Genomic DNA, 9,323 nt, shown 5'->3' on the forward strand with positions numbered 1-9,323 from the left:
GGATGATTCTCAAGATGTATCTGGGGGGAAGGGAGAATGTAAGAGATAAAGGGAGCTTCCAAAGGAATTTCTATGTGTTTAAGGTACACTCACAGGATCCTGAGGGGGTGGGGCTAAGATGGCCTTTTGCCCTCAGCAAAATGTTAACATCCAGGTAGCTGAGCTCCCAGTGGGAGGTCACTCTGCTTGTGTCAATGGGATGGAAGTAGGAAGAAAATTTATTTTTTTTCTTTTGCCTTTGTTTCCCACATCAGGCATCAAATGGAAAAAAAAAAAAGAGAGAGAGAGAGAAAACAGTTAAGAAGAATCAAAATAGTTTCTCCCACTCACATACATCCCCCAAATTTTACAAAGAAATTAAAAGCCCTCAACCTTAGGAACTAGGGGTGCCTGGCTGGCTCAGTCAGCAGAGCATGTAACTCTTGACCTCAGGGTCCTGAGCTCAAGCTCCACATTGGGCATGGAGCTGACTTAAAAAAAAAAAAAAAAAAAAAAAAAAACGGAATCAAAACAAATAAAAATTGTATCCAGTGGTATTTATGTCAACTTGGAAGCATCATCACCTACAGTTCTGTACAGGTTGCTCAATGATAAATGACAGAAACAAGCAACCATAAAAATAAAAAAACTACACTACAAATATCACTATTGGTATACTATATATTTATACACTATTAATATCACTATGGACTGTATTCTCACAGATTGTCAAATTATCACCAGCTTCTAACTTAGGCTTAGGGTCTGAAAAATGAACAGGACGCAGGAGTAAAGGTCTCTTTCCTGAAAGACACCATGAGAGCCATGTGGGACATCTTTATTCAAGTCAGCCTTTCCTTGGAGGATTAGTAAGTACCACTTACTAATGGACAGGAATTGGCATGGGATGCTAATAAGTTTAATAAAACTTTTTCATCTGGAAAGATTATCTGCCTCTCTATGTTGTAAGTACATGTAAAAATTAAGCACTACTCGAAATATCTCCAGGTTTGTAACGGGCCAGGAAAGAAGAACTTCCTCTGCCCTGTGTTCCTTCTAGCTGGACTTAGAATCAAACTGACAAGAGACAGGTTAACAGGAGAAAATAAAATGTAATAGGCATAGTTAGGGGGAATCCACACAGACAGAGATTCCAAAGACTTAGTGACTCAAACAAGGCAATCTGAAGCTTATAGGAGCTAAGGAAAAAGGTAGGGGCCAAAGGGAAGAAAATTCATGAGCCAGAAGGTAAAAGAAGATGTTTGGAAAAACAAGATGTTCCATTATGCAGATGAGTTCCTAAAGGGGACCTCTGTTAATACTTCTCCTCCTGTTGCAGTCTGACCTTTCCAGTTGTAAATTTAGGCAATTATGGGGAAGCTGAGCACCTTTGCTGCATCTGCTGGGTTTCTATTACTCTTTTTTTTTTTTTTAAGATTTTATTTATTTATTTGACAGACAGAAATCACAAGTAGGCAGAGAAGCAGACAGAGAGTAGGAAGCAGGTTCCTCACCGAGCAGAGAGCCTGATGCAGGGCTCGATCCCAGAACCCTGAGATCATGACCTGAGCTGAAGGCAGAGGCTTAACCCACTGAATCACCCAGGCGCCCCTCTATTACTCTTAACTGTAAACAATCTTTATGCCATTTGGGGGCAGCCTGCCCTGAGCCCTACAAACCCAGGTCCAAACTTCCCAAGACCTAAGACAAAGTACTTCCCTCCTGAAATCAGAAATATACTGATCCAAGTTCAGGCCTTCTCCCTCCAATCAGTTACGGCTTTCTCCTCAAACCTGGGCACATGTTGGCAAATGAAAATGAACGTTCCGGGGCGCCTGGGTGGCTCAGTGGGTTAAGCCGCTGCCTTCGGCTCGGGTCGTGATCTCAGAGTCCTGGGATCCAGTCCCGCATCGGGCTCTCTGCTCGGCGGAGAGCCTGCTTCCCTCTCTCTCTCTCTGCCTGCCTCTCCATCTACTTGTGATTTCTCTCTGTCAAATAAATAAATAAAATCTTTAAAAAAAAAAAAAAAAAGAAAGAAAGAAAATGAACGTTCCAAACGTGGGTCTGAAAGTCAAAATGTACCACGACGGCACACCAGAATTTGCTGTTTGAAAAACGATAGGGCATTTTATATAGTGAACCAACTACTTCATAATTTATTTGCTAGGATTGAGATTTTTAAGCACTGACTGGCTTTTCCCTCTCCCCACCCCCGCCACTGGCTACTCTTAAATAGGAACTATGATATATTTACCTATTACAGGACTATTTAGTACTATTTAACAATCATAAAAGAGCATCATTTCCTGAGACTGTTATATTCCAGGCCCTTTAGAGATGATTTTGTGTACACTCTAGTTTAATCCTTTTTTTAATTTTTTTAAAAAATTTTATTTATTTATTTGACAGAGAGAAATCACAAGTAGATGGAGAGGCAGGCAGAGAGAGAGAGAGAGGGAAGCAGGCTCCCTGCTGAGCAGAGAGCCGGATGCGGGACTGGATCCCAGGACCCTGAGATCATGACCTGAGCCAAAGGCAGCGGCTTAACCCACTGAGCCACCCAGGCGCCCCTAGTTTAATCCTCTTAATGACCCATCCTGTCTTATGTGGAGGAAAAACCAAGATTTAGCGACTCCACACAGTAGCTTAACCTGGGGCTACTTCAGGCAGACTGACCCCTTCTTTAATAACTGCTCTCTCCCCAGAAGAAGGTTTTACCTTAAACCAACCAACAATGCCCAAACTGAGCACCAAGGCACTCTGGATACTGCAGCAAATTCACAAGGGCAACTTCAGGATATTTCAAAGTTTTGAGGGAAACCGTGTATTCAGCATGTTGGAAAATGCTGAACCTACCAACCAGAATTCAGTTGCAATGTCAGGTCACTTTATGCTCCTATGGATGACATCATCCACATCTTTGCAAAACCTGGGTTTTCAGTGGGTGCCGTGATAGAAAGCAAGTACTACAGAGAAGTCAATGTGGAACAGGAAATGAGAGCAGTGCTAACCAATCTATTCCCAAGATTTAGGAATTAGTACAGGCATACACATACTGCTTGTGATTGGGGTTATTTAAGAATGATATAACAGTATTTTTTCTCCCAGCTTATGTGTATTTTTTTTTAAATATTTTACTTACTTATTTGACAGTGAGAGAGCTAGCAGGAGCAGGAACACAGGCAAGGGGTGTGGGAGAAGGAAAGTATGCTCCCTGGCGATCAACACAGGGCTAGATCCCAGGACCCTGGGATCATGACCTGAGCCAAAGGCAGATGCCCAACGACTGAGTCACTCAGGTGCCCCAATTTTTTTTTTTTTAAATAGCTTCTACGTTGTTAGGACATTAATACTTAATAGGTTGTTTGAACCCAACTAGGACGAACTACTTAAAACTACAGGCACTGTGAAAAAATTATTAAGATACTAAGGGAGCCACGAACCAAGTTTAGGAATCTTTTGCCTTAATCAAGTAGTGACAAAGTTGTGCAAGATTCTCCAAGGAGAGCTGTGTGACCCTGCAAAAGTCACAAAATCCAAAACGCAAACGTAATAACCAGGAAAAGAAGAATTTGGGTTAAAACCATTTTTAAAGGTTGCTCTCTGTCGGCTTAATCCTTCAAATCCTACACAATGTTCCCCTGGATAATTTGTATTTTTAAAAAAACTTCTCAAACATATGCACACAAATTACTGTTTTTCTCATTCTTAGGGACTCAAGCAAAGCTTTTAAAAATTATAGCCTCCAAGCTATGTTGGAAGAGACTGAGCCTCCTCTGTACAGACAGAACACACCCGCAGAGCCTGTGCCAAGGAAACCTGGGGAAAACCTTGAAAGACAGACTACTACCTCCCCAGTACTCCCCAGAGACTGTCAGCTTTTTTTGTGGTTTGCATCCCACTCTCAATATCCTGCTTTTAAGTTCAATAAGAATGCTCCAGGTTATTGTGAAAACACTTGTTTGGAAACTTCCCTTTCACAGAGCTTTTTATGTAGCACATGATGTGTGAAAAGCAAGGAAAAAAAATTAACACAAATCTAACCAGCGCTTCCTTCCAGGTAGAAGGAGGGCTGGAATGTCGTGGGGAGAGATACTGGGGGGCTCCAAGGTGCTGGAGATGCTCTAATTCTTCAGCTAGGTGATGAGTACTTAGGTGTATGTGTTCTATTCTTATTCTTTACACCGGAAGTGTAGTTTGATACTTTGTGTAGGTAGATTTCACTGGAGGGATAGGGACACCATAATTTCTATGTGGTAGGGCCACCAGAGTTAAAAGTATGCATTGTCTCTAAGCTGAGTTGAATCACTAGCCATCAGCCTCTACTTGGGAGTAAATGCTTAGCCAGAGGACTCTGGAGAGGGTGACAGGTTTAAATGGGAAATTAGGTTAATTTTTGGTACAATCACTGAAAAACATGGAGTTAACAAATTAAAAGTTCTCTTAATATTATATTTTTCTCTTCATATAAATACATATATACATATACGTATATGTATATATGTTTTTATTTAATATATGTATATATGTTTTTATTTAAGTAGTCTCTACCCAGCGTAGGGTTCCAGTGCATAACCCTGAGATCAAGAGTTGCATATTCTTCCAACTAAGCCAGCCAAGTATCCCAATATATATATAAATATATATATATTTATATGTGTATTTTTTAAGTAAACTCTACACCCAACATGGGCTCAAACCCACAACCCTGAGATCAAGAGTCACATGCTCCAGTGACTGAGCCAGCCAGAGGCCCCATTAAATGAGCATTTTTTTATCCCCCTTGGTTCCTACCTTTCAACAATGTGCAGCTAGTTGTTTTATGGTGTGTTATTCTTCTTCACCCTCTCCAACTCTACCCTCCCCACTTATGACCAAAAGGGTAGAAAACTCTTCCAATTTTAATTCATGTCCCTAATTTTTTAAAAAAATTCATTTGCCATATGCTAAGCACCTGCTAGGGATGGCAGAAGGAAGTTAAACATGTACGGTTGCACCTCCTACATGCAAGAACAACAGGTTGCTATTGCTCTTCAAGGGGTGGGAAATACCTCCTCAGAGACAATCAGTGCACTTGTGTACTACTGTGGACCCAGGTGTGCTTGTCTTCATTGCCAAGTTCTTTCCACTGACATTGGCCTAATAGACATGACCTAAACACGAATGAATATCCTCATCCAACAGGTTCACAAAAAGAACGCCTAACATTCAAGAGCACCATGCCAAGGGTTTAACTTACAACATTTCATTTAATCTCCACAATACTACCCAATTATGTATAATACACCCAGTTTACAGTTTAAAAAACGAAGTTCAATGAAATGGGTTTTCCAGGCTGGTCCAAGTGCAGTGGTGTTTACAATTAATTGATCGCAGCCAATTACACATTTCTTCCTTCCTTCTCCGCTCCTACTGATTCATTTGACTAGCGGAAGGAAGGAAGGAAGGAAGGGGGAAAAAAAGAAATGGAGTTTCCAAAGTCACACACCTAACAAGTGGTGGAATCGAGACACAATCTCAGAACCCCAAAGCAGATCTCCACCATTGAGCCATCTCCGTGTGCCGCCGGGAAAACATTCCGGACCAGCTTTAGGAAATTCAAGCCCCTCTCCTGTCACAAATACTGCTCCACACTTGCCCCCACTCTCCCCAAATCTAGCGTTAGCACCGCACTTAAATCCCCAAGACAAGAGTCGGTAAACTGGTGTCTGCCCTCAAACCAACGTGCCTCGCTTCCTCTGCCCCGACCCTGGGAGATGCCTCTAGCTAACTCTTCCGAGAGCTTAATTCCAGCCGGGGCGGACCTCTCCGGCACGCGAGTCCAGCCCCCCCCCCCCGCCCCTGCCGGGTCTGCGCCTCCTGGCAGTCCTCAAAGGGGTAAGGAGGTGGGAGGCAGGCTGCTGGCGCGTCCGAGCCGAACCCGGTCCCTCTGAGGCCGACCCGCAGGCCCGGGGGCGGCGGAGAGCGCACGGCGACCAACAGGGACCCTCCTTGACTCCCGCAGACCCCCCAGCCACCGCCTCCGGGAGAAATACCCGGCGACCCCCGCCCCCCTACCACCACTTTCTTCAAACTCTGAGTTCACGGGAGAAAGAGGAGGGGGACGAGCCAAGACGACAAAGTTCTCCACCCCGACCCAAAGTTCTACACTCCAGGGAGGCAAGTGAAGCAAAGCGGTCAGAGAGGTGCCCCAGGAAGACCCCCCGCTCCGGTCCCGGCTTTCCGGAGGCCGCAGGGGAGGGGGCAACGCGCTCCCTCTGGGTGTCCTCCCTCAAGCAGGCTGCGACCTGGGGGCGCCGAGGGAGCAGCGCCCTCACCTCCGACACCGGGAGGTCCCCCGGGAGTCGGGGACGTTGGCCCTCAGATGTCGAGGGGTCTCGAAGGAACCCAGCGAGGTCGCACCGTACCTTTCTCTCGCGCGCCGGATGTCCGCGCCGCAGGGACCGCTGCCGGCGACAGGCTGGGGGACGAGGGGAGACGACGGGGACGGGTTCCCGCAGGCTCCGGCGGCCCCTGGGCCTCGGCGCCGCCCAGCGCCGCGCCTCTCGCCGCCCGCTCGCCGGGCTGCGCCCCCGGCTCCCGCAGGTTACCTGTGGCGGAGCTCGCCGCGCCCGCAGCTCTCCCTGCCCTGGCCCCGCCCCACCCGCGGCTCCTAAAGTGGGGCCGCAGCGCCCCGCAGCGGCCAGCGCCCGACACTGCGGGGACCTGTGGGAGGTGGAAGGCCGGTGGGCTGTCCCTGGGTTGCAGGCCGCTCCCAGCTGGGGCAGCTCTCCCTCCCTGGTCCGCCAGAAGTAGCGCCTCCTTCTGAAGAGTGGGCGGGAAGGGGGCTGCGGTGTGGTGAGCTTTTCCGCGCACGGTTGGCCAGGAGGTTCATTGGAGGGGGAGTGGGGAATTGGGAGAAAACCATCCCTCAGCCTGTGGCCAAATGGATATTTCAGTATATTCTTCGCTCGCTTGACTGGAATGGCTCGGTGGGAGCTCAACAGTGATGAATGAAGCAGACTCATTAGAGCTGGAGAAGGTAAGGAAGCCCCTGTTCCAAAGAGCTGCTTTGTAAGTAGCTCTCAGAACCATCCCAGATGATACAGACAGATGCACTGAGCACTCCTGACTCCTGTATTCAAATCACATCATGCACACACCTTTAACTTGGTCCGGTGTTGTCTGTTTTTCTTAGTTACTTCTTCAGCACCTAGAAGAGTTCCCTGAAGATAGTGAGCCTTAATAAAGTGAATGTGTGAATGAATGGAACCTCATTCGACATTCCGAAGAAGCATGACTGGAAACTGCCACCCCAACACGGAAGGAGAGGGACACGGAACCCTAGAAAGGTGTCTCAGTCTTACCGTGGTTTGGAACAAGCTTACTTTGAACCCGATTTTTCTGATCTGCTTTGAAATGGGCCTGGTTTCCGTGGGTAAAGAAACGTGATGATCTCCTTTTTCTTAATATAATTGTCTCCATCCCCCCACCCCCACTCTTTCAGGGAGCATCAGGTGGAGAGATCACCAGGAGAGGGTGAGTACTGGATTTTCTCTACAATTTCAGAACTTCCCTATCCCATTGCCATGGCAGCAGTTTTTCTTGGCAGGGTGTGAAACCTCTCCTGCGTGTGCTGTGACCCTCTTCAGGGTTGTTCCCATCCCTGTCACTCTTCATCTGGAGCTGTTAGAACACATTTCCTTTCCCTGCCCCTTGGTAGCTCTGGATTTCTCTCCAGGCAAGTCACCAGTGAATTACAGGTGAACCCCCAAAGTCAAGATACATATGCATGACTTTTCAACCTGATCATTTCTTTCTTATATGTGTCCAGATTAAAGAGTTTTCTTAGCCGTTCCTTTGAATAAACTTACAGATATAAAGAGTGCTCCCTTCCTCTGGGAAGCTTTTATAACATCACCATAAAGTCGAAATGAGATGGAGTTTTAAGTTACATTTGTGGGCAGTCGCAGCAATCATGCATTAATTCTGCTGAAAGGAACAGAAAGCTGGCGCATAAAACATGTGAATGCTCCTGGAAGCCAACCACAATTGTTCCCAGGCTTTGACTAGTGGGAATTCCTGGCAGAGGGGCCCCGTGAGAGCCAAAGCAGACAGTTGCTGAGCTGCTTGGAGATCTTATTTGCTCGTCTCCAAGAGGGCACGCAGTCTTTGGAAAACTAATGAAAAGAGATTCTGACCCTCCCTCTCTATGAGGAAGGCTCCCAGCCTACAGTTCCATTCTTGTACCTCTATTCAGCTCAAGCAAAGCCAGCCTCACAGATCCACCTCACCACACCCTCTTTCTGTCTCATGAGAAAGAAGTCTGTTCTGCCAGTGATCATTTTCCCTGCTTTCTGAGAATCTAATTTGCTCTGACGTCCAGCAACATTTCTTTCATGAGTTGACTGCGCTAGCTGTCATTCGTGCCGTTAGCTTCAATTTGTCCTTCAGCCCACCATTCTGTCTTCTAACCCCGCCACTCCTTGAAACTACCCTTGCTAAGGCTTCTACCCAGGGAAACTTACTTCCATGAGCCTCTCCGTGATCATATCCGCCTTTTCCTCTAGAGGAAACCACCATACTAAATTCTGTATTATCTTTTTCCGTTTTCAGCTTGGAGCAGGTGAAGGTGCAACTCACTTCAGTCATCCCGAATACAGGTTCCTCTGACAGTGGCTGTGCCCAGTATGCCACCTACGTTTGACCCCAACAAGACCAAGTTTGTATACCTAAGGTACACTGGTGGAGAAGTCAGTGCCATGTCTGACCTGGCCCCTGAGATTGAACCCTTGGGTCAGTCTCCAAAAGAGTCTGGCACCAGTAATTGAAAGGATCTGAGGATTACAGTGAAACTGACTATTCAGAACACACCGGCCCAGATTGAAGTAGCACCTTCTGCCTCTGCCCCAATTATCAGAGCCTTCAAGGAACTTCCAAGAGACAGAAAGAAGCAGAATAACATTAAGCACAGTGGAAATACCAAATCTGATGAGACTGTCAACATTCCCCAGCATATGCAGCATTGATCCTTAGCCAGAGAACTCTCTGGAATCATTAAAGAGATCCTAGAGACTGCTTGGTCTGTTGGCTGCAATGTTGATGGCTACCACCCTCATGACATTGTAGAGAACATCAATAGTGGTGCAGTGAAATGCCCAGCTGGTTAGAAACTACAGGGGAAATATTTCAAAGGAAATATTTCAATGAAGAATCATTTGACAACCAAAAAAAAAAAAAAAAGTTCCCTGTGTGTATTAATAACTCTCTTATCACAAATAAATGTATCCCTAAACACAACATTGTACAGTTTTGCCTAGTTTTGTACAGTTTGTACAGTTTTTTGCCTAGTTTTGTACTTTTTG

The 9,323-nt window shown here is 46.2% G+C and overlaps 1 protein-coding gene across 3 annotated transcripts in view; it reads right to left on the minus strand.

The window, feature by feature from the left end:
- Window positions 1-6,610, minus strand: part of ANKRD6 (ankyrin repeat domain 6) — a 189,917-nt gene extending 183,307 nt beyond the window's left edge. For all 3 annotated transcript variants that reach the window (XM_082730577.1, XM_082730575.1, XM_082730578.1), the window contains exon 1: window positions 6,387-6,610. The gene's annotated coding sequence lies outside the window, so the exon portion shown is untranslated. The remainder of the gene's footprint in view (window positions 1-6,386) is intronic.
- Window positions 6,611-9,323: the final 2,713 nt, after the last annotated feature.

This window comes from Mustela nivalis, assembly GCF_964662115.1.
Source record: "Mustela nivalis genome assembly, chromosome: 5".
Classification (NCBI taxonomy): domain Eukaryota; kingdom Metazoa; phylum Chordata; class Mammalia; order Carnivora; family Mustelidae; genus Mustela; species Mustela nivalis.